This window comes from Argopecten irradians, chromosome 16 (assembly GCF_041381155.1).
Source record: "Argopecten irradians isolate NY chromosome 16, Ai_NY, whole genome shotgun sequence".
Lineage (NCBI taxonomy): Eukaryota > Metazoa > Mollusca > Bivalvia > Pectinida > Pectinidae > Argopecten > Argopecten irradians.
Window position 1 is genome coordinate 7,297,633 of NC_091149.1, and position 16,043 is coordinate 7,313,675.

The following is a 16,043-nucleotide window of genomic DNA, read 5'->3' on the forward strand; positions in this document are numbered from 1 at the left end:
CGCTTGATGGACTATCCCACAAAATCTGTTGATTGGTGGATTTAGATTTGATCAGTTTTTGTGTGTAGTAACCTTTGGGTTTACAGTGCGTTCCTTTGCCCTTGACGTCGTGGAATCTGTCGGTACACAGACATTTGTATGATCCCTTCACATTCTTACACTGCTGTGCACAGTATGTTCCCCATCGTAGCACACTCGTCAACGTCTGTGAAACAACTGGACCAAAAGACAGAGGTAAAAAGAATATATGTTGAAAAGAATTATACTTCGATTAACCAAATCTCCTGAATTTTCAAGTTGTGCTCAGCCTTTACAAATGCATCATTATTTCAAACCAATGTTTTGTAATTTGACCAATAGGAAATTAATTTTTTTTTATATCTATAAGTATTAAATTATGAAGTTTATCTTCAACAACACCGAAACTCTTAGTCATCTACTAAAACCTTGATCCCGTACACGGGATTTTCAATCCAAACAATTTCACAGGATTTGGTATTTATTGACACATTTAAACACACCACCACAGGATTTTGGTATCATTGACTGTTTATAATTCACCCTTCACAGGGGATTTGGTATCATTGACTGTATAACGCACTATCACAGATTTAGTATCGATGACCATGAATTTGGTTATCATTGACTGTATAACTCACCTTCAAGGACTTTGGTATCATTGACTGTATAACCTCATCCTATATAGGATTTGGTATCTTTGATTGTATAAACTCACCCTTTTACAGGATTGGGTATCAATTGAACCATATAACTCACACACAGGATTTAGTATCTATTGCTCACCTTCATAGGATTTTCTGTTCTTTGACCATGAATCAACTTCACAGGATTGGTATCTTTGACCCATCGAATCACCTTACAGGATTTGGTATCTTATGACCATTGAACTCCCCTTCACTGGATTTTGGTATCCTTTGTCCATGAACTCACCTTCAAGATTTGACTGATCATTGACGGACTGAGTGATCTAACAAAATTGACTGAAAGTAACATGTTACAAAGGTTTGAACAAACTGTTACACAACAAATAAAGTTATTGAATCCCAATTCCGGGGTGTAGCTCCATGAAGAGGATAAGCCGCAAGTTTATTCAAAGAGTACAAATGACAATCTGACAGTACACAAAAGAATTACTTCATACAAAACAATCATTCAAATTTAACAATGAAGATAAAACTAAAGCTCACTGATTACATATAAAAAAGCCTATAAGGAAATCAATATTTTGAGATAGTATTGAAAAACTCCACCGGTACAAACAGGGAATGGATCGGTCTGACAAACTCAGATCAGCAGTAAGATTTCATATGTACTGAGTTTTGTTAGGCCAAAACTGGTACTAATATGTTCAAATTTAACGGGATTAATTACCCGACAGGGAAACTGGCGGCTCATCACTTGGCACATTATTTGGCAATCCATACACTGAAATTTTAAACACATTACAGAGATTTAATGTATACCAGGACCTTAGGCCACTTATTCACCTTCAAAATTTAACTCCAATCATCTTTATTAAAAAACTTCACAATTGGAATTTTTACAATATTTGGCAACGGCGGCATAGGGAATTGGATTATTTGTCTGATATATGTCAACCGTTCTGACAAATCACTTTTCAGCTGCACGTGCAACACTTGCATACATCGTGCCGACATAGAAAATTATTCCAACTATAATTTGGTCAAATTCGAAAATATTTTGGCCTCATTCATCAGGATCCTCTACAGTCAAATACTATACAATGACAAAATAAACTACCACGACTATCCCCCATTATGGGAATAAAGGTTAGGGGATGTAAACTATAATTTACAAACAGGACTTTAGCCAATTAGGTTTACATGGATATTGACCTTTTTTTTTTTATGGATCCACTTTGTAAAAAACGCTAAATGTAAATTTATAGGGCCGTTACTATTCAAAAACTTCTGATAACAAACATGATTTGTGCATCCTTATTGGACTGCTACACAACCTATTGGCAAACTGTAGAAAAAACAGTATGTTGTTAAATTCCGTTTTACACGGCCTGTGCTAGGGACAGGGGCATTATCTTAACTAAATAATACAAACATGTAAAAAACATTCTTGCCCACTGTCAAAGTTTTTTAGAGTCTCAATTGTTATTCGATAGCCGATAGCCAAATTACATGGGTTAACTACAGGTTTATTTTTGTGAATTAAAAAGGGACACTTGGCCTCACTTGAAATACTGTTGAAAATCTTCTTTAAATAACAAACACTTGTCGGACTCTAAATGTATACTAGCGGTATTACAGGATCTATACTTATTCAACATCAACATATGGATCAACAGTAAAAAAATCTTTAATAATAATTGTGTCAACTACCGAAGCGGTACTGGTCACAGGTCTTGCTGATACTGCGTAAATAAACGACAGTGAGTGATCTTGACAGGAAACTTAACATGGTCAATTCAACAATTGTAAATTCTTTTTATTTAGAACAGGTATCTGAAATTTAACCTGGGTAAAAAATACAGGGAAAAATTAATGGGGCAAAATCTTGACTTTCCAAAAACCACACTTAACAGGATTTTACTTAAAAAAAAAATACATTGAGAGAGAATCAAAATTACACTTAATAACTCAGTCAAATTACACAGGATTTGGTTTTTAGCTGAAATGTTTGAATCAAAACCAAGATTCACAGATTTTGCACGAAAATGTTTAGTTTTTGATCTGGTAAACCATGCATGTTTATGTGACCACTTATCTGGGTCAACATGCTCAATGACAGCAAATGAGGATCTTTTGTTTAATAAAAATGGATATCAACTACAAAGAAATATGTATTATAGAATCGGCTGGCAAACGCTCAAAAAACAGTGACCTTGTATAAACTTGATAAACATTTCCCCATTTATAAGCGCCGAAGTATTTTAATTTCGTCAATTGTCCTTCCTGGTACTCAAAAAATATCCTTATACCATGGTACTTACTTTGTAGATAACAGTTGAAGCATTATAACACTGCACTTAACTGCTTTATCAATTTCGCTGTTTGAAGTCCTAAATTGTAGGACACAAATAATGAAATTGAAAATTCTTACAGATCGTGATTTCCAACAAACAATATGGCGACACCATACTTAAAAGGTGATTAAAAGGTACACAGGGGCAATGTACATTATTCAAACAGTTCCCAATAGTTTACAGATTGGTAATGTGTTTATTGACAATATGGATGGTCAGGACAAACTGTTAAAAGTATTCTCAGTTACTAACATTGGACTTACTGGGTCATCCTACACACTTACAGAGGTGGAATCAATTACCACATGCAGGGCACTTTTGTTTAACATTTTTTAATAATCCTACATAACTTCTAGGACACTTAAGGGGATCCAGAAGTTGACTGTCAAACAAACCATACAGTGAAACAGTCCATCTGTTTCAGTTACTGTATTTCACTACAGCGAATTGAATCTACAATACATTATTGAATTAATAGTAACTTTGACAGTTAAATTTTATACATGATCATTGACTGTAATAAGTTACAAATTAGTCCAAAAGGCTATCACAGTTTATCAATTTCCCATTTATTTACAGCCCATTTTATCGTCGCAAATCGTACAATCTGTCAAATAATCAGCTGAATTTTTAAACTCCTGGGAAACATTTCAAAGTTGATTTACATTGTTAAGCTCACAGGTAAATTTACTTCAAAAATGAGGTACTGCTTGAAGATTATCGGCATCTTATTACTACCTACCTTCAGGGTACAAATACTGAATTTTTGTTTATCCGTAATAATTGTACGTTACTGACAAATTAAATCACAGATAGATTAAACAGCACACTTCATACCTTCAAATTTCTCTCCAGGTCGAACTGATGGTTTACTGAATACATAATCATTATCACTGGGAGGACTTCTGGTAAAAACACTTCTAATTAAGTGGCTTAACCTATCACTTGTTTATTGTGTACTTAGGAACGATAGTTAAGGGACATTACCTCCAAAAGGAAAACCAAAAATCATTATCACAAGCGATCAACTTATGTATCTAAAAACAAAGGGATCAATAAGTGTCAAGGTGAAACTGTACAAATAATGTCAATGTCATAGGGGGTAAACATATTGACAGGTCTTTAATCATGTCACTTACCCTATTAGTTAGGTTGATTCAAAAATTATAGGAAATTTTACATAATACCGGTATGAAGGCAATATATAGACGAGTCACAAACTTTCCTCTTTCAGAATTTCATTATATTTCATTAAAATTTTTCAATGGAGCCAAAATACTATTTCTTTAAAGCACACACTAAGTCAGAGAATTGTTGATCCACTGGCCTTAGCTAATGGACACAACTGTACAGTTTGGTGAAAAGCGTACGACTAATTAAACTGATATACTTCACATCGATATACACACGAATTTGGTTATGATACTAGGGACATGTAACTCACTTCACAGGTTTAAAATCTGTCCATTATAACCTTTCCATTACAAAGGGTTTGAATATTAAAATAGTTAATTCAACTAAAGATCCATGTCTGATACGTTACTCTGACAAAACAACATAAATCAGTGTATCCTAATCACTGGCATGTTTTGACGGAACATTGACACTTTCATACGCTATAATAAAACCGAAATTGACCAATGAACGCCTTACATAAGTGATGGCAAGTTCGCTATTACCATGAATCAGTTCACAGGATTTTTTCAGGAGTTGTTTAACTAACACCAAATGATTTGGTATCATTTGAAACATTAACCAACTTGTGACACATATTGCGCACAGTGCTTGATTATTGACGTATACTGAACCTTTGTGAATATTACTGGATAATTTTGTATAACTACCAAAAGGCAAAATTAAATGTATACAAAATACATTTCACCGCTCGGATATAAATTGTATTGACAACAAACCTAACTTACAAAAATTTTGGTATTTAACTGTAGGTAAAAATCTTCACAATGTGGTGGTAATTTTGGATTAAGATCGTTGAATGTAAACAAATAATCGCTTCACAGGAAAATATCTTTCGTTCATTGTATAGCGTCCTCAAATTTGACCTTGAACTTATTTGCAAATCAGTATAGTTATGATATCGACCGTACAATTAGGGACAGGATGGTTTCAGGACTGTATAATACCTTACTGTGATAATTTATCTAACAACAAAAGGAGCCAATGTGACTTCTAACCAAATCACAATTCAGTTTGACTAATTTAACTCACTTCAACAGGATTTGAACAAATGTTTGGTTTCATTCACGCTGATCCACTTATTATTCGAACTGTATAAACACATGACATTGACTGGATCTCCCGAATCAAGGACCTTTTATAACATTTGTAAACTCCACTTCACAGGATTTCACAATCATGTTTGACTTTATAATATCTACCTGTTACACAGGATTTTAACATTGACTACACAAACTCAAAACCTCATCCAAATACATTATTGATAAATCTGTACTTTACTATTCCACATATTTTCATTTCCAGTCATTATTGTGATCACTTATCATACAGTTAACTTTTTGGATTATCAAAGATCCAAACGTTTTGACATGTATAAACATTCTACGATCACATATCACAGATTTGGTATCGCCATTTATGATTTCAACACTTGAAAGTTAAAACATCACTTTCTTATTATTTAGATTGTTCCCTGTTGTATAACCCATCACCACACAGGACAACTGTATCACAGTTGATAATGTATACAACAACCTAAAAATTTGGTATCTGTTTAACGGCCAGTGACTTGAATAACTCACTCTCACAGCCATCTTGGATCGTTGACTGTATACTCACTAAATGTCGTTGGGATCTGGTATCTAACACGTTGACTGTATAACTCACCTGATACACAGGATTTGGTCCATTGACTGTATAACTCAGTTCACAGGGATTTCAAGTCTTTAGCCTTTATACTTCCTGGCTCTACACGGTCCATTTTGTGCTCACGTTGAGTCTGAAGCGATCAGGATTTTGTTCCTTGATTCTGCTCAAGGCTTCACCACAGGAGTGAAGTATCATTGACTGTATAATCACTCAAATTACATGTTTGTATCTGTTGACTATAGTGACAATTCAAACTGATAACCTTCAACAAGTTTACTCACCTTACATGATGAATTGATTGTATGGCTCATTGAATGTATATAATCACCTTCACAGGATTTTATCATGAGCTTTATGTCATATAACTTTTACCACAGGTTGAATTTAACTGACTCAACTCACCTGGAAAATTTGTGGATTTGGCATCGTTGACATGTGTATTTAACTGTATCACCTCGACACATTACAAGGATTTTAGAACTATCGTTTACTGTATTTCTCACCTTCCACAGGATTTGGTATAAGATTTGACAATTGTAAACTCATAACCTTCACTAGCACCGATTTGGTATCATTGACTACGGTAAACTCACATCACAGGATTTAAATGACTGTATAACTCACTGTATACTACACACCTTGTACCCCGACAGGTGTATAACTCTGACTCTTCACAGGATTTGCAACACTTGCATACTGTATAACGTACTCTCTGACAGAGGACAAATTTTACAGGTATACTTAGTTGAAACGCGGGGAATATTTGAGTATCCACTGTCAATGAGACCTTACACAGGATTTTTTTATCATTGAACGTATAAACAGTTCAGTTCTCATTTCCTGAACAGTTTATCTACAACAAATTAATACCACAGGTTTCATTAAAATGTTTTACTGAACAGTTCACATTTCCTGACAGTTTATCTACAACAAATTAATACCAGGTTACATTTAAATGTTTACTGAACAGTTCACATTTCCTGATTAGTTTTATCTACAACAAATTAATACCATGGGTACATTAAAATGTTTTACTGAACAGTTCACATTCCTGACAGTTTATCTACAACAAATTAATATCAGGTACATTAAAAAGTGTGGTTTATGAACAGTTTCACATGGGGGGGTCCCCGGAAATGTTTATCTACAACATGATAGTTTATCTACAACGAATTAATATCAGGTACATTAAAATGTTTACTGAACAGTTCACATTTCCTGATAGTTTATCTACAACAAATTAATACCAGGTATACATTAAAATGTTTACTGAACAGTTCACATTTCCTGACAGTTTATCTACAACAAATTAATACCAGGTACATTAAAATGTTTACTGAACAGTTCACATTTCCTGATAGTTTAATCTACAACAAATTAATACCAGGTACATTTAATAATGTTTGCTAGTACATCAATCATGAATCATTGACTGTTATCTCATTTCACAGGATATGATTAACTACAAACTCAAATACAGATTTGGTATAAAATGTTTATAAACCAGCATACCTTTTGTGTGCATCTGAAATTGACTAACCAAATCACAGAAACAAAACTGAAATTGTCACACAAGATTTGTTTCTACATAAATGTACAAATACTAGAAACATCAGAAGTCTACATTCAAAATTGAAAATTAAACACCATAACTGTTTCACATTTCACAGTAAATATACATTTGACCATTAATATCACCATTACATTTGTTTTTTCAGATTGACAGTTTATCTACAAATTTATCCCATCAGCACATTAAAATGTTTACATTCAGTTCAAGATTTCCTATACAGACTACTGTCATGGTACCTACCACAACATATAGTGTGACTGTTATAATCTACCTTCATAAGATTTATATCTACATGTTATACTCACCTTCACAGGATTCCTGATCATTGACTATCTACAACCTATACAGAATTTCAGTAATCATGTATAACTCATTTAAAATGTTTACAGAATATATGTATACATTAACCATGCTCCACAATTCCTACAGGAGTTTATGTACATGGTCATCCATCTAACCTGTCAATGTATATTACAAACCATGTTTACTTATAACATCACCTTCACAGATTTCATCTAGTATCTTTATCTACTATATAAACCTGTCTCCATGGATAAACCAGTAAACAAAATTATAAACTGTAAAAATTACTGACCTTCACATTTCCTCATACAGGTTTCATTGATCTGTATATAACAAATACAATACTCCAGGTAAACATTAAAATGTCTATGACATCCCACATTTATGATAGTTTATCTACAACAACAGGTATATAATATGTTTACAGGACATTCTGATAACATGATACAGGTAATTTACCTGTCTATAAATCAATTCTACTACATTTCACTGACAGTTCAAAATCTGTCTAATCTACAATACAACTTATAATATCAGGACATTTAAAAATGTTTACTGATCCAGTTCAACTTTCCTGACAGTTCATATCTACAAGACCAACATTTAATACCAGAGGTCAGTCCAAACTGTTTATGAACAGAACTTCACATTTCCTATAGTATACTACAGGTCAGTAATCAACATGTCTAAGAGACCAACTTATACAGAGGTCAGTCCAACCTGTCTCTATAGAGATCAACTAATCTGTTACAGTCAGGTACAGTCCAAAACTGTTTATGAACAGATCAACTACACAGGTCAGTTTCCAACCTGTCTACAAGAAATTAATACAGGTACAGTTAAACCTGTCTATATAGACTACAACTAGTATAGGTCAGAGGTCAGTCCAACCTGTAATTAAAGATCAACTGTATACAGAGGTCAGAGGATTCAGTCCAACCTGTCTTAAACACCAGATCAACTTAACAGAGGTCAGTCCAAGACCTGTCTATAAAGACAAACTATATACAGAGGTCAGTCCAACCTGTCTATAGAGATCAACTGTATACAGAGGTCAGTCCAACCTGTCTATAGAGATCAACTGTATACAGAGGTCAGTCCAACCTGTCTATAAGATCAACTATATACAGAGGTCAGTCCAACCTGTCTATATAAAGACCAACTGTATACAGAGGTCAGTCAATTAACCTGTCTATAAAGATCAACTGTATGTCAACAGAGGTCAGTCCAACAAATTGTCTAGGTACAAAGAGATCAACTGTATTTACTCAAGGTCAGTCAAACCTGTCTATAAACAACTATATACAGAGGTCAGTCCAACCTGTCTATAGAGGTCAACTTATCAGAGTAAACAGTCCAACCTGTCTATAAATTTTAGAATAAACTGTATACAGAGGTCAGTCCAACCTGTCTATAAAGATCAACTATATACATGAGGTCAGTCCCAACCTGTCTCTAAAGACCAACTATATAGCACAGGAGGTCAGTCCAACCTGTCTATAAAGACCAACTGTATACAGAGGTCAGTCCAACCTGTCTATAAAAAGACAACTATATACAGAGGTCAGTCAAACCTGTCTAAGAGATACAAACTTAAAAAAGTATTATTCATTGTGAAATAAAATGACATCAACTGTAAAATTACTATGACATTTCTTTCTCTTTACATTTCGTATGGAAGAAAACTATTGTAGTAGAGGTGCTACAAAATAAAAATGAATAATTTTGATTTATCCGGAAAATCATTTTATTGTCAATTAGAATATTGGGATTTGATATCGTGTCATATTATGACATTGTAGTACGTAGGTAGTCTAGAGTATAGCAATAGGCAAAGACAAATAAATATTTGTTTTACTTTCCAATTTCAGCAAAGTTTTATTGAAAACATACTTCAGACGGATTTGATAGCATGCTACCCATATTCCCATCTTTTCAAAATTATTTGTTTATATCTTGTAACATATATAACCGATATATTATATGTGTTTAAATACTACAGGTAGGGACCATGGCCCAGAATAACCGTTTATACAGAATACGGCTTGTGAGATAACGTCCATAGAATGTTCTAACATAACAAGGGACAGTCATAATTAATGGTACCAAGGACAAAAAAAGTGTTGTCGGTAAAAATGTGCTTAAAAGGAAATACCCATTTTAATATTTACACTGATAAATGCAATCCGATTCACAGCAGGAGGTAGTTTTTATTGAGGTGTGTTGAATTTAAACGTGACCCAAGATAACCTACTGTACAGTATATTTCCTCTATGGCTGAGTGTCTCTCTATACCTTGTATAATGTAAATATTCATGTTAGTCAGATCCATAATCATATATGGTGTTTGCACACAAAGAAAAACTTACTTAGTTTTTTTTAAATTATTATATAAAGCGAGGTGTTAATTTTGCATTATCAATAGGCATTCCAAGACAGCATTGCAGATAACTGTGGGTGACTGTCTATCTGAAGGAATGATCATATCCGAAATAAAGTTCTGTATATATAGATATCATTATACACATAAAATAGTAAATTTTAATACAAATCGATAACAGATATTAGAATGCGATATGTCAACACAATGTACCACGAATGAATTATTTTAGCCATATGTTTAAAAGGATATACCCACGTGTAAGACATATTGAATATTCATTTCTAAAATATTTTATTTAATCAAAGGATTAAATTTTGATTGGGCAGCAGACATATCGAATGGGTGATGGAAAAATACAGAATACACCGTGATAAATCATGCAACCTACTATTCAGTCCAATATAATTTGTCGTTTAAATGGTAGAATAAATAAAGCAATTGTGGGATGCTATTAATTTACTTTAGTAATAGTAAACTGCGAATGCAACTAAAATTCATTAAAGTCCTTCAACAGATGTTCGAGCGATAAGCTGAACAGAAGAATATGCCAAAGGAATTTAACATTGAGTAAAGTATAGATGATATGATATTATATCGTGTACATTGAAAAACAAAACGCAACCAGGGGGCGTAATGTTTAAATACCTTGACCTCGTTACGTGACCCTAGATGATCTACTGTACATTATATATCCGCTACTGTATTGAGTATACACCTGTAGGAATATCAGATAACGACTGGGGATACATAATTACTGAAAAATTAGTGTGCTCATGAAAGCTGTTTAAGGCAGCTTTTGGAAAAACCCACGTAATTCTTTTTTTCTAACAGGTCTTATTTTCTTTCATTTTTCATGCAGATTTCAAATCTGTAAAGAAAAATTGTGTTCTCCAACTGCTTTTTGAGATATTTGAGCTGAAAATTATAAGCCATCCGTTCAAATTTGCTAGCCGAAAATAGAACAATTAAACACATTTTGTTTTCAGTAACATTAGGGTGAATGTAGTCTCAATTATATTGATTTTAGTCCTAATGGGCTATATTTAACTATTTTTTGAAAATCATGCAACAAAAAACATTCAACATCAGGTCATATGTTTTTGTGATATTATATCTGTTTTATGTCTGTTGATTTTCTCCAAATTTTGTGTTTTAAGGCAATCTGTATGCGCTGTTTTAGAATTCCGAAACTTCGGTCCGGACTGGTCCCCTCTTATCGTTTATTACGACGCACGTAACTTCTGGTGTTTAAAAATTCATTCATGGAAAAAATTCATGGAGATATCATCTTATTTCACTTCATTGCTTTTATTTGACTTATATAATGGTTTTAAACATTCAATATTAAATGTAGATAATTTTCACCTATTAAACATCCAAGTGGAATGTCGTTGCGTATCGGAAGCCATTCTGGAATACAAAACAACCTCCGCAGTTTCCAGTTTAGCGTCATATGCAATGGTGCGGTTATAAAAAGTATGGACTTACCTTAGATTAAATTGTATAGATAAAATGCAAATAACTGTAAAAATATAGTTTTGGGAATTAATTTTTTGGTTATATTTTTTGAATTTCTAGTTTGAAAGATCAAGAATACTATTATAATCAGAATATTCAATCTTACAGCAAAAAGTGCTATTAGGTTTTGAACCTCCTACGTACATAGCCGTTGCCGTCAATAGATACCATAATTATGGTACATGCAATCAGTTAAATGTATGTGCAGTCTACTGACACGTCAAAACGACTGTAGCTATTCAAATACTCGAACACCCGTATGAGGTTATATAATACTATAATTATGTATCCCCTATTATAATGACTATACCACTGAATACCTATTGCAAACGTATTAATTGTGTTTATAAATATTCGTGCTGTGTCAGAAACGACCAGAGACCTCTCATATGGGAGCTTAACACTTTTAACTAAATTATGCGAAATCAATAGGCCCTGGGAGTTTAATTTACATATAATTGTTCTGTGTTTTCATCTGATATAAAACAGATCCATGGGTTGATTGTGACTATTCTTGTTTGTGTACGTATTCAGACGTTTGTTTACATTGCTTACCGTTCAGAGGAATAATTTTATTCTCTTAAAACACGTTGTATCAATACCAGGCTGAAGTGACTTTTGAGTTACACGGAGGAATTCGTATAGTTAAGCTATATAGTTTCATCACATGTACTGGTATATGAGACTTCTTCAAGAGAAGACTGTTTACATTAGTTACCGACCAGGATACCCGTGCTATTCTAGGACGGTACAAGTAATGAAATTTAACAGACGGAAATGAGCTTCACTTAATATGTATTCATGACTTTTTTTACAAGACATCGCTAAATGTATTGTATTGTGAATTAAACGAATAGAGGTTAATATGATCAATGCGGATCACGTACCTTTCGAAAAGATTAACTACGCTCACACTGCACCACATCCATCTTAATTAAATCAGTGATGTTTAACAATCAAAATGGCTACTCCCAAAATACCTGTCCGATTGAAAGGGGAGACCACATGTTTCCACCATAAAGGGAAACAACTGGAATTGTATTGTGAGAAGTGTCAGGAATTTGCATGCGTGATATGCGTTTCCACTTTTCATAAAGGACATTGGCTATGTGAGCTCAGTGCAGTAACACGCGAAAAGAAGCAAAAAATTAGAAACTTTGTAGATCGAACAGAACAAAAAGAACTTGTGGAAATTGGGAATTACATCACCTCTTCTTAAAGAAAACGACAGTACTTTTGAAAATCTTGCAAAACAGCTAAAGGAGCAAACCGAGAGATTGAAAGAAGATCTTGATAAGCTTACATCGGAGACACTTTCTATTTATCAAAAAATGAGAGAGGACAATACCAAACTCATACAAAAATACACAAATGACCTTGAAATGCACGACAGACAACTGAAAAAACAAATGCTGGATTGTAAGAAAGTACTACAGCAAGGCTCCGACATTGATATATTCGACACTGAGTGTAAAATAGATCCCCGGTTACATCTCTCTGTAATGCCTACGTTAGTTACTGTCAGCTTCACTCCAAATTTAAATCCACGTACCCACTTGAAATTAGCCCTAGGTTTATGTCAATCTGATGACTTGGGACATACTACACCAATAAGCATTTATGATCGTTCAGTGTCCCAATCACACGGACAGGGTCAATCATCTACACGACAGAAATCAGATGATACGAGGAAGAAAGTGGTGACCAGGACCAAGCGACTGAATGGCACTAAAATACTGGAGCAATGGGAGTCTCCATATGGCATTATTTCTATATGCCCCACCAATGATGACCGGGCCTGGACCAGTAGAGGGCATCGTGCTTTAACTCTTCTAAACAGGAAGGGTAGCGTGATACAGAAGATCACACACAATACCAGGATCAATGACATCAGTCTATCACGTACAACACACAAACTGTGGGTCTGTGATGATCAACACAACATCCTGGAGCTGGAATCAGGACAATTATCAGAGAGATTCAGAACAAATGATGAGCCTAGATGTATTTGACAACCATGTCATTATAGGTATGTCCAAACACATCACCAAATACACCACACAAGGTCAGATAGTGCTAACTACAGAGGTTACAGGGACTGTGATACCCTTAGTGTATTCACCATGGAGAATCACAGAGTGTCCAGTCACTAACAACATCGCAGTGGTTGATCTCAGTTATAAAGATGATGGTGGTGATGACGACACATGTGTTGTTGTTATGAATTCTGACTTCCGCGAACTATTTATGTACAGAGGTGATATCCCCACTAGATATAACAAAACACCACAAACAGGAGGTAAACCATTTGATCCTTCGAGTATAGTGTATGATAGTCAGGGTAACATCATCATAGCAGACTGGAACAAAGACAAGATCATTCTTCTGAAGAGTTATGGTGTGGTGTTAAAGATCCTACACACAGACACAGACAGGGTATGTGCTGCAGGTGTGAGTAGACAGGACCTCATTTGGACTGCAAACGAGGATCACACTGTAAAAATCATACAATACTACAAGTAAACATCGAAATACAACAGAACTGACGACGTGACCTTTACAACAACTATTTGTAAACCATCATGTCTTTCTACATTGTGTGACAAATCGGACTGTAGTATATGATAATGTAAAACTCTAAAAATACTATAGGGAAACAGACAAATGACGAAGTATACTTTACTGCCGTATTAAGTTATTTACAATGACAACCGTGTGGCATCATTGGTGTTTTGACCATGTATACGGAGTGTGATAACAAATAGGGATCTTACACAGGCATGTCCTCAAAGTGTTTGAAGGTGACGATGAAAAACTACTATACAGTTGTATAACTAATAATATCTAACTGACAATAAGTTACAATGAACACGTGGTGTTTTTGGAATGGTCCGTGATTAAGTTAGTGTTTGTGAACTTCCTCCTACAGTGACTACCATAACGTGCTTGTACTGAATGGAAAGTTTCATAAGGACTTCCATAGCAATGATATTATGTTTTAAAAAAGTGGAAATACATTATAGTCACATGTAATCAAACACTAAAACGTAATATATGGATTACGTATATTTTAATTTAATATGTTATTGTGTCCATAGATTGATAGGCGAAGTGGAGATTTTGGTGTGATTATTGATTATCTTGTATCAGTGTATTAATTCATGGCATTGAGAATTGTTCTTATTTCGCTTCCATCGGGACTTGACGATTATATCAATATGCACCAATGTATCAGCAAGTGTAATCTGTAATATGTGAATATGTACATACTTATAACATAGTTGAAAAGCGTAATATTATCAACACCACAAAAAGTCAGTAAACTTATGAAAACTAACAACACGCAAAGATAATGATGTTATCAGTACATTAATTGGTTTACAAAGGTGAAAAAAGGTGAAAGCCTTCACTTGGTTCTTATCATAATACTTTTTGTTTTAGACTTTGAAACCATACTTTTCAATTAAATAATTTGTTTTTGTCACTTTTTCGAATTCAATTAATATTTATTTCACAAAATAACTGATAATAAATAATAAGTAAAAATATCAATATATAAACCGATCGATCACCGATATTTCACTTTTTTCATTTGGGTAATAGTCATTGTATTGGAAGTAATACAAAATAAAAGTTATCTTTTTTAATTCACACTAAGCATCATTTTGTTGCAATTAATGCATTAATAGAATTTGATTACAATTTGACTTGTGGTAGTTATGTAATATACAGTATATTGATAGGCAAAGTCAGATATATATATGTTTTACTTTTCATTTCAGTAAAATTATTTTGAAATTATACATCTCAAATGGATTTAACGATAGGCTATTCCTAATTTAGTCCTATTCACATTTATTTATTAATTTGAATAGACTATCTTAATTGTATCATTATCAGGTAAAGCATATATAAATAAATGTTGATTATATCGGCGTTAAATCAACGTTATAGTGGATTTTTACAGAAAATCGACATTGTCATAAACACTTGGTTTTGAATCATGTTCCTGGTAACAATAAAATTCTTAAGTTTTTTTTTTTTTTTTTTTTAGCACTCAGGACTAAGGTCATTCTCTATGCATATATGGTCCCAATGCGACAATGGTATATAGCATATGTATATATCTTTTATATATCTTTCACAATAACAAGTCTCATTGTTTCTAACAGTAATTGTTTCCGAAAGAGATAGAGAGAAAGAGAGGAGAATCGAAATAGAGAGGAAGGGAGTGAGAGTAAAGAGCAACGTAGAGAGAGAGGGGGTGGAGAGAAAATACAGAGAGATAGAGAGAAATACAGAGAGAGGGTGAGAGAGAGAGAAAATACATAAAGCGATAGGGGGAAGGGGAGAAAAAAAAGACAGACGAGAGAGGGTAAGAGGGAAAAGACAGCGAGAGTGAG

General features: G+C 33.8%; 1 protein-coding gene across 1 annotated transcript in view; it reads right to left on the bottom strand.

Moving 5' to 3' along the window:
• Positions 1-16,043, bottom strand: part of LOC138311156 (low-density lipoprotein receptor 2-like) — a 163,508-nt gene that overhangs the window by 75,917 nt on the left and 71,548 nt on the right. The window lies entirely within an intron of this gene.